The 18,146-nt window shown below is 39.7% G+C and overlaps 2 pseudogenes; both read left to right on the top strand.

Annotated features, from left to right (window-relative positions):
* Positions 1-3,114, top strand: part of LOC132187935 (isoflavone 3'-O-methyltransferase 4-like) — a 30,613-nt pseudogene extending 27,499 nt beyond the window's left edge.
* Positions 3,115-10,138: 7,024 nt separating this feature from the next.
* Positions 10,139-14,213, top strand: LOC148584948 (uncharacterized; annotated as a pseudogene).
* The last annotated feature ends 3,933 nt before the right edge of the window (positions 14,214-18,146 follow it).

Genomic DNA, 18,146 nt, shown 5'->3' with positions numbered 1-18,146 from the left:
GTTAATTAAATTGAAAAAATTAACATCATCAGAAACATGTATGGACTTATCCTTTTTTAAACCAACAATCTCTTTTTTGATGTTCCCAATCTCATGTTGCAAATCGGAGATGGTAAATACTTTAGATTTTTGTTTTGAAATTCTTTCCAAAGTATTTTCAAGAGAGATTTCAGTATTATCTTGTTCTTCGGACTTAGTTAGAACAGAACAAGTACCAAATTTATCAGTAGAAATAGAAGATTGAGATTGGAGAAATCTCTCTTCAAACTGTAAATTAGGAGGAGTAGGTTTTGGATAAAAATTCTTTGTAGGATTGAAAGCTCTGGATCCATTAAAGATCCTTTGGCATTTTGGCTCCAAGTCAATCTTACCAAAGTTTTCTTCAAGAATTTTAATATCAGAATTAGTGGAATCACGAGAAATTTCAGAATCAGAAGAGGAAGCTTTTTCGATAGCAAAATTCTGTCCAGAAGTACTGGCACGAGTTGTTTTTAACTCAGTCAATTTAGAAAGTAATTGGTTCACTTTCTCAAGGTTCATTTGGGAAGTAGTTTTCAAACTAGAAGATTTCTTTAAGTCAGGAAGAGAAATCAGAGGTTTTTCAATCTTAGAAGGAGTGGAGGAAATTTTTGAATTAGTAGAGGGAGAGGGAATTTTCTCTTCAATACGATCTAATTGTTGTCCTATAATATGAAGAGATTGAGAAACAAAATTATTTTGCTCGATAATTTTCCTATCGTTATCAATAGGATCCTTACCTTGGGTTTTGAAAGGAGGGCATTTAATAATAACTTTATTACAGTCAAGAAGAGTATTTTCAAGAGGAGGATGAGAAGATCTGACAATAGATTTATCTTCTTTAACAAAATTCTTTTTGACAACATTCAAAACATTATCGACAGGGAAATGTTTTTAAAGATAATCAAAAAATAAAATATGTTTTTGGGACTCAATCATCATCTTAGTCCATTTGACTTTAATGAGATTTCGTTCCTTCTCAGAATATTTGGCACGGTAAGCATGCAGTAAATCACGATTTTCTTTTGAGTTAAAATCCTTGGACAAAGCTGGCCAATCAATAACAGAAAAGAAATCTTTAATGGGATCAGTAATAACATTACACTGATGAGGAAGATCAATGGGAATAGGAGCATTAAAATCAGAAGCAGAAGGAGAAACAGATCCACCTTCATTATCTGTTGGGGGATGATTTGTAGTAGAATAATAAGTAGAGGAAACTTGGGAATCGGTAGAAATTCCTTTAAGTTTTAAATCAGGGTTAACAGCAGGATAAAGAGGAGGATGATTAAGCGACTCATCCACATCCTTATCACGACGTCGGAGTCCTTCTGTGGTTGTGGAACCAGCAAAAGAAATCCTTCGTTCATTAAACAAAAGAGGTCTTTCAATTCTGCTTGAAAGTCCTAAATCAGAAAAATTGATTTTAACAGGTCCATCAATGTATTGTTGGATGTAATCAAGATTAGAGGCATCATTTACTATTCGAGACAGTTTTGTAACATTTTCCAAAAGCCATTTGTTGGGGAGGTCAATCTCATCCCATCGAATCATTTTTGGAGTTTTAATATTAGCATTCTGAGTAGAACTTTGAATTAACAAAGTAGATTCACCTGGATTCTTGATCACAGCTTGTGGATCTAGATTTGTTTTCATCAATTTGTAATAAATACGGTAGATGATAGCAAGGGGTCTGCTACCTTCTTCCATATTATAACCAGAAGTAAGAATATTCAAAGTTAAAGCTTTAAGAATATGAACATCATTCAAAGCAAGAGAAATATTAGGGAAAACATCAAAATGGACAGGGCCATTAAACAGAGAAGACTGAATCATACCAAGAATACTGGTACGGAAATCAACAAATCTAGCATCATGCAAACATAACAAAACAGAAGCATTGATACCAAGTCGAGTCAATGGCTTGACTACAACTTGAATAGAACCAATATGCAGAAATTTATAACCTTTAGCAAGAGAATCATTAACAAATTTCTTATTAAACAAGGTAATAGTTTGGTTATTACCCGATACAAATGTTTATTCAACAGTTTTAACAGAATATGAAATCTTAAAAGAAGATTTTAACCATGAAGTAGTATAAACATCTGAAGCAGAAAGCTTGGGGATCTTCCATTTATCAAATTTAAAATCATTATCACCTTCAACAGAAAATTGTTCAAAATTAACCACGTCAGGTGGTAAGCTAGAACTAGAGCTAATAGAAGAATTAGATCTCCACATTTTGACACACAAACTTCCTAAGCATGTCCTTCCTAGACGCAAAACTATCCACACATACCCTTGGCCTAACACACAGTTCCTTCTTCACGCCCTAACACGCCAACCCAGGCTTTCAACTGGACTTATAGATACCTCGCAAACTGAATTGACGGGGTGGTGGACTACCGTTCAATAACTAGGAGCTCTACACAAAGAAAGGTTAATAGGGAGTAAATACTTAGAAAGATCAAAAGAAAGACGAGACACAAGGAGGTCAAGAGGGTGTAGGGTGTACATCAAGGCAGCAAAGAGATCGCAACTCTTAAGGCTCTGATACCAACAACGGAGGGGGATAAATATGATGTTCTTCATAAGCTATATATATTTGTGTGTGTGGGGATAAAGAGAGGTGTTAATTAATTGGTGTTGCAGGTGTGGAACATGTCGGGGGAAACATGTTCGAAAGTGTTCCTAAGGGGGATGCCATTTTTATGAGGGTGGGTATGATTGATATGTGTACTTTTGTATATGAGTTGAAGAGAAATGGTGTTATAATTTGGATACATTTTGTAGTGTATACTCCATGATTAGAGTGATGAACAGTGCTTGAAGCTGTTGAAGAACTGCTACAAGGCTACACCAAATGATGGAAAGGTGATTGTTGTGGATGCAGTTCTTCCAATTATGCCTGAGATTAGCACTGCTATGAAGAGAAACTGTCAATCTGATGTGAGCATGATGACTCTAGTTAACCCAAGAGGGAAGGAAAGGATGGAAGCAGAATTCATTGCCTTGGCAACTAAAGCAGGGTTTAGTGGCATCAGATATGAATCTTTTGTCTGTAATCTTAGGGTTATGGAGTTCTTCAAGTAGATTGCTTGCTTGTAATATTAATTTGGAAATCTGTTGGGGATAAAATCCACTATGGGTCCCACTATCTCTCAACAACCCTTAATTATCTTATAAGGTCCTACATTATCTCATAAGGTCATACGTTATCTCAACTACCACACATTATCTCCCCACTATTTCAAATGATTCTTCAATCATCTAAAGGGAGAAGATCAAGGAAGTAGTTACAGAGATAAAACCCTATAAAAGAGAACTCAAGACATAGGTAAAGGGGATTAATCATTATTTCTCAATATATTGCTAACTCCGACTACATTTTGACCCCATATACGACTGCTAACTTAAGCAACGGAGGGTTTACGGGGCATTCCTCGTAGACCCCTTTGACGCTCTAATTATTTTGTAGGAGCCCGAAGGTCGCTGATTAGAGATGCCTCGAACGTGAAGATCACATCAAACGGAGATTGTTAGATCCAAAAGATGCATCAATAGTTTGGCGCCGTGTGGGAATTGACTAGGTTCTTGCAAAATAAAAATCCGTTGTAGGGGTGATCATGCGTTTGGGCGATACATCAACTAGCCGAAATTAGATCTACACAAATCTATAATCACGGATCCCAGATCAACTGCATGGCAATCTGCTCATACATACACTAAATCGGCATTTGCTTTCGTCAGATCTGCAAGATGAAGTCAAGGGGAGTTCAGCGAGGGACGGAGTCATATAAAGTACCCGAAAGGAGGTGTCCCAGATCTACGTTTCATTAGGTTCACGAAAATATTTCTCCTACGTATAGATATTATGCGTGAGATTTCCATGCTCAACTGTGTCGACCAACGCTAAATCAGTATTGATGTGTCAAGGAGTACGAGATAAATCTTAGGGGAAACTTCACTAAGCCCCCCTGAACTTCCGACCGATTTTGTAGACCCCCCCTCAACTTCCAAATCTCTCATTTTGGACCTCTGAACTTCCATTTGCTCTCACTTTGGACCTCTCTGTTAGTTTTCAACGTTAAATTTAAACAGTCTAACTTTTTATGCCCATTATACCCCTACCCAGCCCACTTGAAATTCCAAAAATGCCCAAAACTACAGCACCCACCCCAGCCCAAAACGACACTGTTTTGGGCATTAAAATTATATATATATTTTTCTTTTTTTTTTTAAAAAAAAAAGAAAAAGAAAAATATTAAAAATATTAAAAAACTAAAAAACTAAAAAAAAAAAACCCACCGGAGAAAGATCAGGGTGGTTGGACCCACCCCTATGGCCGGTATGGGGGTGATTTGACCACCCTCATGGCCAAGGGGGTGGTCCGGCCACCCCCAAAAGGCCAAAAAAAAAAAAAAACAACGGAATGGGTTTGAGGCTTTTGGGGGTGGCCGGAACACCCCAAGGGCCTGGGGGTGGTTTCGGCCACCCCCTACAACCGGTATGGGGGTGGCCGAAACCACCCTAGGCCCTTGGGGATGGTACGGCCACCCCCAAAAGCCTCAAAGCCATTCTGTTTTTTTTTTTTTTTTTTTTTTTTGGGCTGGGTGAGTTTGTAGTTTTGAAGCCCAAAACGGTGTAGTTTTAATGTGGGGGTATAATGGGTATAAAAAAGTCAAACCGCTTAATCTAACTTTGAAAACTGATAGAGGGGTCCAAAGTGAGAGTAAATGGAAGTTCAGGGGTTCAAAATGAGAGATTTGGAAGTTCAGGAGAGGTCTGCAAAATCGGGCTGAAGTTCAAGGGGGCTTAGTGAAGTTCCCCCTAAATCTTATTTTCATTCCCCTTTTCAGTAATTTCTAACATGAATGAGTATTTGTGTTTGATATGCGTGTCTAAAAAAGAAATGTCAAGCTTGACTTTTCAAAAAGATGAAGCCAACACGTTGGTTGTCAAATATCCTAGAAAATGTATCTCTTCTCACTTAAATTGTCATAAATGAACATATGTGTTCAGAATTAAATTATGCTTTGATTCGGCCTATCTTGATGCAGGTTCTCACACCTAGCCGCAACCTCTCCTGCAGACCAGCAGCAAACGAGTAGGCCTCGCGCAACGCAACCTAGCTTAAAGATAGGCCGAATTCCCCCTGAGTCGCCGGTCACTTCGAGGCCGCATCTCGCCATCCTCGAATCACTGATTCCGCCTCTCATTAGCCTTGGGGTCACCGGACATCAACATCAGACTCACTCCGTCTGCGGCAGCGCTAGCACCTTCGTCGGCGATCCATCATAGTCGTCAACAACCTTAGGTTCATCGACGAACTAGCAGCGCTCTTTGGCGAACCAGCGCCCCAGCGAGCGCAGCACCTCACCTCTGCAAAGGTGCCACCAGGCCTCGCGCAACGCAATCCAGCCTTAGGAAATGCCAGCGTCGACCCAGTCTCAAACTCAGTATGAACGAGCCTGCCTCGGACAGTGGGTCACCAAGTTTTGTCGTCGAAGCGCTGACCCGGTGTCAGAATCACCATGAATGAGCCTGTCTCGGATAGTGGGTCACCATGGCCATCGAAGTGCCAGCCCAGGCTCGGGCTCACCATGAACGAGCCCTCCTCAGTCGCCGAGCCTCGGGTCCATCTGAATGGGTTGCCTCAAGGATCGCCGAACCTCGCGTCTAATGTCGGCGAACTAGACCCAGGTTCATGTCCACCCTGCCTGAGTGCAGCGTAAGTGTACCCAATGTGTGGTATTTCTGATTAGTTTTCAAGAAGACTCTTTCTTAATCGGTGTACATCACATGCAAAGCTTTATGAAGCTAACAACACCCAGATATTAAGAAAACATCTTCTGTGTTTCTTTGTCATTTATAATAAACTGTAATTTACAGCTACGACATGATTATTATTGTTATTTTCTCCAAGCTTGGAGAAAAGGATTTTAATAACCCACGCAAGTAAAAAAGCTAGGAAAGACTTCGACGTTGACCATGCAGGTCCTCTTCGCTCAGCCATGTGGCTACGTCCCCTTAAGCTCAAGTGAAGCCCTTCAACGTGAACCTTCGCCGGCCCTGCTATTGCCGAGCAAACCTGCCGTCCTGAGAAGCGAAGCATTTGCCAGTGATCCGAGTATGGTTCGCCGGACCATGCCAAATATTCGCAGAGACCTGTTGTCTCAACACGCTAATCCATAGTGGGGAATAAAAATTGGCAGACTCATTCACCGAGCTTCTAAGCCTTGCCGAGTTTTCCAAGTCACCAAGCCACCGAGCCCTTCTAAAGCGCCGACCAAGCCTCGGGTTCGTTTGAACAAACTCCCCTCAGTCGCCATATTCGGGTTCGCTGACCCTCTTTAGAGCCGTCGACCCATACTCAGGTTCACCACTCCTCAACATCGCAGTTTCAGCCCAACAGTCTCATGATCACCAACGACCATGCCTAAGTTTGCTGACTTGTGTTTTAAGGTCGCTGAGGTGACCTCGGGCTCACCTCAGGTTCACCAGCTCCTGCTTGTGGCTCTATTGACTGCATTGGAACTTTTGGTTTACAAGGACAGCTCAACAAAAAAAAAAATGTTAGTTAGATTGCAGTATGCCCGCAGCAAGAGCGTTGCATGAAGACTTTGATAGAGGATTCCGGGGATAAAAAAGTCTGAAAAAGTTCGAGAAAAATTTTTCGAGGATAAATTTCCGAGAAGAAATTTCCGAGAGTCAAAATTCCAAAGGGACAAAATCCGAGGAACAATCCCGAGAGTCATAACTCCAAAGGGAACAATTCCAAGGAAAAATCCCGAGAATTATAACTCCTAAGGAAGAAAAAATCCCCAGAGACAACTCTTAAGGGAAAAATTATAAAAGAAAAATTATGAGGAAAAATCCCAAGAGCCAACTGCTTTGAGAACACCAAGTCCTAGCTTCAAGGAACCAAAATGACAACAATTTTCCAGGTTTATTATGCTCAATTCATTATTCTATTGCTTCGATGCATGCACTTGCTTGGTGTCTATCTCATTTTTGTACAGAAAAAGTCCGAGAATGAAATTCCGAGAAAAACTCAAAAATTTTCCGAGGAAGAAAAATTTTGAGAGTTCCAGAATGAAATTCTGAGACAAACTCAAAAATTTTCCGAGGAAGAAAAATTTCGAGAGTTCAAGAATGAAATTCCAAGAAAAACTCAGAAATTTTCCGAAGTAAAATTTCGAGAGTCCGAGGATGAAGTTCCAAGGAGAAAATCTGAGGAGCAAATCTGAGAAGCAAAACATCCAAGGAGCAAATTTCCTGAGGAGAAATATTTCGAGGATCATGCCACCTCCCGAGGCCCGAGCATCACTCCACGTCCAGAAGGCTGAGCCTCGCCCCACTAGATAAGTCTCTGTGAACTTATTTAATTGAGTTGTGAAATATGTGATTTTTTTAGCCAACTATGAAAAAGCATGTTCACCTTTTGCATAGGTTTCACGTGAATATATATATATATATACTCTTTATGCCTAATTTGGCTTTTTGCAAGCTTTGTTTAAAAGCAAAAGCTCATTGACCTCATCAAGTTGATGACTATGGAATTCGTAAAAAGAAGACACCTTCTGCATTTAAAACCAAAAACAATATTTCTTTTTACATCAATTGTCATAACTAAGTATATGTATATTTATAATTGTTAAATGCTTTTGTCATTTACCAGAATCAAAGCACAATTTACAATTCTAAATACATATGCTTGATGAGTACCAAATATTGCATATTTGGACCCCTTAATTTGCATTTGCTAAGCCTTTAGCTTTATTATGTTCTGATGTATTGGTTAGTTTTGGTGTTTTAGTGATTTGCAGGTTGTTAAGAGAAAAATGCGACTTTAAGGTGAAATTTGCAACTCATTCCATTAATTTTGAGGCTTAAGACACGTCAGGGAGCAGTGGCAGCAAATTTGGATCGAGCGATGATTCGCACCCGACCAATCCCATTAAAAAGGCCATATCTAGAGTTGTATAGCTCGGATTGAAGCAATCTTGGTGTCATTGGAAAGCTAACTCAAAGATCTATAAATTTGTGTTTCACGAGAGTAGGCTAATTCCGACTGGAAGTGCGGCGCTCGAGCGCACTTTTAGTGCGATCGAGCGCATTCACGCCATGTGCCGCAAGAGACATGTTGCTCGAGTGCGATCGAGTGCACCTAGAGTGCGATTGAGCGGACTCGGCCGACCTGGCAGTGCTGAAACCCTAAAATTAGCTTATAAATATCATTTTTTTCCATTATAAACGGATAGAGACGCGCCGAGGGCACCGTTCTTAGTCGATTTTCGTGTTTTCTGGGTATTTTAGCTTGGAACTCGAATTCTTTTGTAAGTTTTTAATTTTAATGAAGTAATTTAGTTTCTTTATGATTTCTTTTGTCATGAGAGGCTAAATCTTCAACTAAGCTTGAAGATGAAGTCTCACTAATGATTGTTTGCATATTTTTATGTTTAGTCTATACAATTTTGTCGTTTAATGTAATGTATATTCGTTTCAATTCAATTGTGTGGCAAAATTGTGATTGATTGTTGTTTATAAATCGTGAAAATGTTGGATATTCATTGTGTTTCATCCAACGGATACATTTCATCTTTTGGTTTACTTTGGATATCCAATGTCTTTTGTGCAAAGCATGGATACATTGGATCTTTTGAACTAAACCAAATATGTTTTGTTTTTCGTAATAGAGATGGATTCATTGAATCTTTTAGTAGGATTTTATAAAAACAAACGAACATGCACGAGATTTTATTGAAATTCAGATGTATGAGCAAACATAATTATATGTGCTTTGATTTGTTGAGGTGGATTTTGAAAACCTTAGTGTTTTTATCTTTTGATTTATTTTATTTGTTTTGTTTTCAATTTCAAATTCCCAAAATTCGGAACTAGTGAAAATATGATTAGTTTAAATAAGAATTAGTTCTCACAAACACAATTCCCTGTGGATTGACCTCACACTTGCACACACACTATATTGCACACGACTCGTGCGCTTGCCGGGGAGTTGTTTGTACATCAAATTTGTACAAACACAATTAAATTTGTACATCAAATTTTGGTGCCGTTGTCGGGTAGTTGTTTGTTTTTGTGAAAATTGATTTTTGTTTAACTTGATTTTATTTTTCTACTAGTTTAGGTAGATTTTTGTTTCATTTTCTTTTTGCAATTTTTGTTAATTTTTATTTTTATCTGTTTCTATTTTGTCTCATCTAACCATAAAATAAAAAAAATAAAAAAAGAGTTTGGTTTTTTATTTCATTTTTTTTTGTTTTTACAGTTCTGCGGAATCTACTCCCTACCAGTGCGCTCGATCGCACCCCACTCGCGCTCGAGCGTACTCGAGCACAAGGTAGCAGACGAAGCGTTCCTACGCTCGATCCTCCCCAGTTGCGCTCAAGTGCACAGCAAACATATGCTCGAGCACACACGCGCAACAGCAGCACACCTGCCGGACCAGCTCACACCTGCGCTCGATTGCTTCTCACCTGCGCTCGAGTGCACTTCCGCTGATTGTACCAAAACAGATCTTTGAGATGTTGAGTGAACACACCCAAAAATTCCCATCCAGAAGGAGGCAAGGTGTAAGGAGCAAAGGCAAGAATGAAGAAAATAGCAAAATGCAAAACCAGATGGCTGCCATGTAGAAGGCATTCCTTATGCTTGTAAACGCCATGACTACTCAAAACATCTCTCCCAATCAGGCAGTCACCCAATTGCAGATATGTGCGATATGTTCTCTTAAGTAGGTCGTACTACTGAAACTCGCCCTTTATATTCATCTGCAGATCAGGAGCAAGCGCACTATGTGGGACAAAACAATTACCCCTATAGGAACAATCCATATTCTAACACCTACAAGCCAGGGTGGCAAAACCACCCTGATTTCTCATGAAGTAACAATCAAGGACAACAAAAGGATCCCCAACAAGCAAGCCAGCCAACTCAAGAGTCAAAATTGAACCAACTGGAGCATATGATACACACCCTGGTGACTTCTCAACAACAGTTCATGACTGATCAAAAACAAACCAATGCCAAGCATGAACAGTCCATTCAAAAGACCGAGCAAGCTATCCAAAGACTAGGAGTGCAAATGGGGTAGATGGCAAAGGAGCTGAGTGAAAGCAAGCAGGAAGAATTTCCAGCCCAAACAATACCCAATCCAGGGGGTCACCAACAGATGAAAGCAGTCATAGTTCTCAGAAATGGCAAGGTCATTGGAACTGAAGAGCCACCGCAAGCATCTCTGGATGAAGCTTCAACTTCCAAGGTAAGTAAAATAGAGAAGGTAAATGCACCCCCCTTCCCCCAAAGGTTAGCCAAACCAAAGAAAGAAAAGAAACTCATGGATATCTTTGAGACCTTGAGGAAAGTAGAAATCAACATTCCTTTATTGATGCAATTAAACAGATTCCTTCATATGCTAAACTTTTAAAGGATTATTGCACTAACAAAAGGAAGTTTCAGGAGTATGAGATAGTGGCCTTAACAAAAGAGGTAAGTGTAGTCTTGTTAAGAAAATTACCACCAAAGCTAACAGACCCAGGCAGTTTTACCATTCCTTGCAGTATAGGAGACCATTCTTTTGAAAAGGCACTGCTGGATCTAGGAGTAGGGGTTAATTTGCTACCTTACACTGTATATGAAAAGCTGGGTTTGGGGGAGCTTCAACCCACCTCAGTTACCTTGCAATTGGCAGACAGAAGCATCAAAAGACCAAGAGGTATACTTGAGGATGTTTTGGTAAAGGTAGGTACATTCATTTTACCTGCTGATTTCATTGTATTGGATGTAGAAGAATCTCCTATGCCATCACCTTTACCTATTATCTTAGGAAGACCCTTTTTGAGAACTGCTGACACTACAATAGGTGTGAAAAAGGGTATTGTGAGCATGAAGGTAAATGGTGAGACAATAGAATTCAAAATATTCGATGCATTGAAATTACCTCAAGAAGATTTAGAATGTTTTGATGTTTGTATGATCCAAGATGTTAGTGAGACAGTTATGCAGGACCAACATAAAGATCCATAGGAGGCCACCCTCACCCATAGTGTCACAAGGCAGGACATTGAGCTAGAACCTAAAGATGTTACTAATGACATCATTGAAACAGTGCATCACCTTGAGGCTTCTCCAAAATACTCAAGTAAGTATACTCTTCCCTTTGAGATTCTTGAGCCTACTAATACCTCTCTTGTTCCTTCTATTGTCTAGGAACCCAAGCTGGAATTGAAGCAATTACCAGAGCACCTAAAATATGCATACTTAGGAGAAAATAGGACACTACCAGTCATCATTGCTGCAAATATGAGTTGTGGGGAAGAAGAAAAGCTGTTGAGAATTCTTAGAGAACATAAAACCGCTTTGGGGTGGACCATTGCTGATATCAAAAGAATAAGTCCAGCTAAGTGCATGCATCAGATCTTCCTTGAAGACGAAGCAAAGCCAACCAAGGATGCATAGAGAGGACTCAATCCTCACATAAAGGAGGTAGTTAAGGCAGAGGTCTTAAAACTGCTAGATGTGGGCATCATCTATCCCATCTCAGACTGTAAATGGGCCAGTCTAGTCCAAGTAGAGCCCAAAAAGAGTGAGATCACAGTGGTAAAAAATGAATATGATGAGCTAATACCCACAAGAGTAACCACTGGGTGGAGGGTATGCATCGATTACAGAAGACTGAACAAGGTAACCAGAAAAGACCATTTTCTATTACCCTTCATTGATCAAATGCTAGAGAGGTTAGATGGCCATAGCCACTATTGTTTCTTGGATGGGTACAGTGGCTATAATCAGATTGTAATAGCACCAGAAGATCAGGAGAAGACCACCTTCACATGTCCTTTTGGCACATTCGCCTACAGAAGGATGCCATTTGGCATATGCAATGCCCCAGCCACATTCCAGAGATGCATGATGAGCATTTTTTCAGACATGATGGAGAAAACTATTGAGGTATTTATGGATGACTTTAGTTTTTTTGGGTCTAGTTTTGATGAATGCCTCCACCATTTGAAGAATGTTCTCAAGAGGTGTGAAGAATGCAACCTAGTGCTCAATTGGGAAAAATGCCATTTCATGGTTCAACAAGGCATTGTATTGGGTCATGCTATTTCAAGCAAGGGCATTGAGGTGGATAAGGCCAAGATAGATATCATCTCCAAACTTCCCCCACCTCTGCCAGTAAAGGGGGTGAGGAATTTTCTTGGACATGCCGGGTTCTATAGAAGGTTCATCAAGGATTTCTCCAAGATCTCTAGACCCCTCTGTGCATTGCTAGGGAAGGAGGCCAAGTTTGAATGGACTAAAGAATGCATGACTGCTTTCAACACACTAAAAAAGCAGCTCACATCTGCACCAGTCATGCGGGCACCTGATTGGAGTCTACCCTTTGAGCTAATGTGTGATGCCAGTGACTTTGCCGTAGGAGCTGTCTTGGGTCAACGAATCAAGAAGGTACCTCATGCCATTTATTATGCTTCTAGAACATTAAATGATGCCCAGCTAAATTATTCTACCACTGAGAAAGAATTATTAGCTGTCATATTTGTTTTGGAGAAGTTCAGGTCGTACCTAATTGGTTCTAAGGTTATTGTATTCATTGATCATGCTGCGTTGAGATATTTGTTTGCCAAGAAAGATGCTAAACCTAGATTGATCAGATGGGTATTATTACTACAAGAGTTTGACCTTGAGATTAGAGACAAGAAGGGTAGTGAGAATGTGGTGGTGGATCACTTATCCAGATTACTCCACGAGGAGGAAGGAGATGAGCTCCCATTGAATGAAAATTTCCAGATGAGCAGTTGTTTGCAATTAATATCCAACTCCCATGGTATGCAGATATAGTGAATTATATCATTGCCAAGGTGTTTCCTCCAAGTATGTCTAGCCAAGAAAGGAAGAGGTTAATATCCATATCTAGACAATACCATTGGGATGACCCATATTTGTTCAAATTTTGCCCTGATCAAATCATTAGAAGGTGGGTCCTAGACGAAGAGCACTTGAGTATTTTGCAGCACTGTCATCAGTTTGCTTGTGGTGACACTTTGGGGCCAAGAGAACAGCACTTAAGGTATTACAATCTGGTTTTTATTGGCCTAATGTGTCTAAAGATGCTTTCATGTTTTGCAGGTCTTGTGATAGTTGCCAAAGGACAGATAACATCTCATCCAGAAATCAAATGCCACTGCAAAATATTCAAGTTGTAGAGCTCTTCGATGCCTGGGGTATTGATTTCATGGGACCATTTCCTAACTCATTCGGTTATCTATATATTCTTGTGGGTGTGGATTATGTATCTAAATGGGTCGAGGCTGTCCCCTCGAGGACTAATGATCACAAAGTGGTTGTGAAGTTTTTGCAAGAAAACATCTTTGCTAGATTTGGGACACCTAGGGCAATCATTATGATGGAGGGAGCCACTTCAACAACTATGCCTTTGCCTCTGTGATAAAGAAGTATGGCATCACTCATAAGGTTGGCACTCCATACCATCCTCAAACCAGTGGCCAAGTGGAAATCAACAATAGAGAGATCAAAGGTATCCTTGAAAGGACACTGAACCCTAATAGGAAGGATTGGTCACTACGCTTGAATGATGCACTATGGGCTTATAAGACTGCTTACAAGACACCTATCGGTATGTCTCCATATCGTTTGGTTTTTGGGAAAGCATGTCATCTACCAGTGGAATTGGAACACAAAGCGTATTGGCCATCAAGAAGTTTAACTTTGATATGAAGCAAGCTGGTGACAAAAGGAAGCTCCAACTAAATGAACTGGAGGAACTGATGCATGATGCATATGAGAATACCAAGCTCTACAAAGACAGAACCAAAGCATACCATGACAAGCAACTAGTCAGGAACGAGTTTCAAGTAGGACAAAAGGTTTTGATCTATAACTCAAGATTGAAACTCTTCCCTGGAAAGCTTAAGTCAAGATGGTCTGGGCCTTGCATTGTTACACAAGTATTCCCTCATGGAGCTTTGGAAGTTCACAACCCCCAAACCAACCAGTCATTCAAAGTCAATGGACACAGAGTCAAGCCATACATTGAAACAAACTTTGCACCAAGAGATCAAGATTTGGCATCACAAGATTTGGTACTTCAGTCTGTCCAATATAAAGCACCACGTTCTGGAGCATCTACTTCTAGACAGCACTGAGTGGGGACCACTATCTGGCTGAAGACGTAAAACTTAGCGCTCATGGGAGGCACCCCATAGTCTATCCTTTTATTTTGTTTAGTGTGTTTGGAGTTATTTTTTATTTATCTTTAGTTTTGTTTCTTTTTACGTGTTTGTGTGTTTTCTTATTTTGCAGGGACAAGTGTGCTCCACTTCAAGTTTGGAGGTGTGCTATGAGCCATGCTTTCCAAGACGATGTCGACCATCTCCCGGGTACACTCTTTCCTTTATTTAGACACATTGAGGACAATGTATCATTTAAGTTTGGAGATATGGTCACACGTGTTGTTTACACACACTTTGTCCCAATTTCATGTTATTTGTTTGTTTTGTGTGTTTGTTTTTTTTTTTTAAAAAAAAAAACAAAATTATGCATATTCATGTTTGCCCTAAAATTTTAAGTTGATCTAAAAGAATTGTGGCTTGAATTCATCAGTAAACTTAAAATTTTGAACACATGATCTGATGAGTGAATTTGTTAGTTTGGTTACTTGTTGAGGACAGTTGAAAAATCATATGTTTGATCTAATCATACAAGCACATTAGCATATAATCTGTGAGGTATGACATGAGGTCTGATATGTGTGTTTCTGCCTCTAGGATGAAATTGGATGACTTATTAGATGACACTATGGCATATATAGTGAGGTTAATACAAAATAAAAAATAAAAAATAAAAAATACAAAGTGAAGTAAATGATCATTGATGGCTTTTTACTGAGTAACTGGACCTCTTGCCTCAAAGCATTGAGTGTTCACGTCAAAAGGTGAAAAATGTTGATTTGATCAATGTCATGGTTAGTTTGGTTTTGTAGCATTTTTGACTCGAGTTAGTAGGTCCTTAGGGGTGTCTCTACACCTAATGCCCTAAAACCACCTAGTTTGGGAGTCATTGACTTAACACTCACTACAAGGGTCAATTAGAAAGCTTAAGGGAACCAAACATTGCACAACCTAACCAAAAAAAAAAAAAGAGAGAGAAAAAGAAACATGCCATTGTTGTTCATTCTAATAGGGATTTCAATGAATTTTGAGATATGGAGACATTACACATTGGAAAGATTTGGAAGCCACATAATTTTGTGCTAATTCACTTTACACTGTTTTCAAACTTCTGATGTTTTAGCATGTCCTTTGTAAGTAATTGCACTTTGAGATTCCAATTCATTGTGAAGATGGATTTCATCTTTTTCAGCTTGCTAATGAATGAAAATCATGATCTTGAAGTGATGCTTTAATTTTTGGGATAACATGAACTGTGCATGATGTTTGTGGGTAACATTTCTTAAAAACCCTCACGAGACTTCACTCATCCACTAGGGAATTCCTAGAGGTCTAAAAGGCTTTGTTGCATACGCTAAATGCAATCTTACATCCCACGAAAGATGGATTTATCTTTTTGTTCTCTGTTTTTCACTTTTGTGTTAGCCTTGTATTGCTAAGGGACTAACAATATGTAAGTTTGGGGGTGTGTTAAGTGCTAAAATATTCATATTTTCAGCCCTTAACTTGCATGTTTTAATCCTTTGGTTTTAGTTAATTAGGTCATTTTAATTCATTTTTGTGTTTTCCATACTTTTGTAGGCTTTTTGAAGAAAATGAAGTAAATCTGGAAGATTTGGGCTCAAAGAGAAAAGATGGGAAAAATGGGAGCCACTAACACTGCGATTGATCACAGGTTACCTGCGATCGAGCACAGTACCAGAGAAGACACAGCACGAAGCAGGCAATCATCGTTCGAGCACATAAAAGAAAAGGCTCGATCGCAGACTTGCGATCGAGCGCACACGGGTTGCTATCGTACCCGTGCGCAAGAGACATATCAAGTGGCGGCAGATTCTCATTCTTTCCATATTAGGGTTTTCCAACTCCCAATTGTAATAGGTTTTGAAACCCAATGAAATTCCTAGGTTTACTAGTTTGTCAAGGACTTCTAAAGCCTATAAATAGACCCTTAAGCCTCTAGAATAGGTATGCTTTGTAAGGAGAAGAATTGGAGCTCTTCAAGTTCAAGTTTCGGGTTTATTCTTTTCCTTTTCTTTTATTTTATGAAGATGTTTAACATCAACTCTATGTGAAGCTAATTTATTCATTAGGGCTAGATTGAAGCCCTAGTTATGTTTTCTTAATATTCAATATTGGCGCCTTTGTAATGATCCTGTTATGATGTCTAACTTGATTAATACCTAGTTTCATGAATTCCTCATATGTGTGTGCCTAATCAACTGTGCATGTGGTATGGACTAGTTAGTTAAATCAATTTGGATGACCGAGTCCTGGGTTTAACATAAGTAACAAAAGATATCCACACCGGATTCTTGGGTTAATCAACATGGGGAACCGGGAGTAGACACCCATGCCTGATTCGTTGCTTAGGAAAATCAATAGCTTAAGGAGTAGACACCAATGCCCTTAGGTTGACAAACATTAGATATTCATAACATGATCAAAACATTGGCATATTGATATACTAGCTAAATATAATTAGAGGTGGAAATCAAAGCCCTACCTTTTTATCGTTATCAATTTAAATCCAATCTCTTGTTTTATTTCACTTTGGGAATTAATTTTAGACAAGATTCAGCAGTCTTCGTGGGAATGACCATGTATTTGCACACTATACTACTATGTTGACCTAGTGCACTTGCGTGTAAAACATCCAGTTATTTGCCTATTAATTTAGGTGGGTAATTGTGGAACAACACCTTCAGCTACACATTAGTTTCATACTCAGCCCTTAAATCATTTATCCAACTAACAGTAGGTATGGATAGAAGAGATAATCTAATCTTAGGTTCCCAATCATCCCTTCTTGATAGGGCATCTGACACCTTATTCTCCACTCCCTTCTTGTACTCCACTGTAAAGTCATAACCAATCAACTTAGTGATCCATTTCTGCTGAAAAGGGATGCCCACAATTACTAGTTGATTGACTTGCTCATCGGGGTCGTTATAGTTGGTATCAGATCGTTGTGCTTTGAAAAGACTATAGGATAAGGGAAAGAGCACTTAGGCTATGATCACACCAAAGTATGGATTAGATAAGGTGTTAGGATTTAACCTCTAGGTTGGTAATTCGGTTCTAGATGAGTCGGTTCTAACTCTGCTCTTCGTTACAGAGAATGCCACCCCGATGGAACCCAGCAACCGGACCTAATGAGCTAGAAATCGGAAGCCCTACGGACAATGTTCACCCCGAGCCTGTGGACATTCCGGTCTATGAAGCAGCGCCTCCGGGGAGTAAGGTGATGGACGCGATTGGCCAGCTAGTGTCAGCCTTAGATCGAGATAGGGTCACAAGGCAGTGAGTTGAAGGAATTGGTTGTTCTTTGAAGGACTTTTGTAGTCATCAGTCGGAAAGCTTTGATGGGAGAGGCAATCACATTAGCACAGAGAATTGGCTGAACGATGTGGCAGAGTTGTTAGCCACTATTGGATGCACCAATGAGCAGAAGGTGGCTTATGCTACTTGTAAGCTAACAGGGGAAGCTAAGTGCTGGTGGCAAGACAAAAAGGTGGTGCTTGTCGCTGATTTGGGATCAGAGAATGCCATTACTTGGGATATCTTCAAGCATGAGTTCAATCGACACTTCTTTTCTAGAGTCATGCAAGAGGCAAAGGCGCGAGAATTTTTGGACTTAGTTGAGGGAGGAATGACGGTGATTGAGTACGCCGCAAAGTTTCTACAGTTGTTGCGATTCGGCATGTATCTCATTCCGAATGAGGAGAAGAAAGCGAAGAAGTTTGAACTAGGTTTGAACTCTAGTATTCGGATTCTGATGAGTTGCTTCGACATTTGTGAATTCTCTCAGTTGTGGATTGGGCTTTGATCTATGAGGAGAGTCTAAAAGAGAATGCAGCTAAGTACGTGGATCAGAAGAAGAGGGCCCAAGGACCTGGTACTTTGGCA

Source organism: Corylus avellana, chromosome 6 (assembly GCF_965113065.1).
Source record: "Corylus avellana chromosome 6, dhCorAvel1.hap1.2, whole genome shotgun sequence".
NCBI classification, from domain to species: Eukaryota; Viridiplantae; Streptophyta; class Magnoliopsida; order Fagales; family Betulaceae; genus Corylus; species Corylus avellana.
Note: the sequence above shows the minus strand (reverse complement) of the source record. Positions and strands in the feature narration are given on the sequence as shown.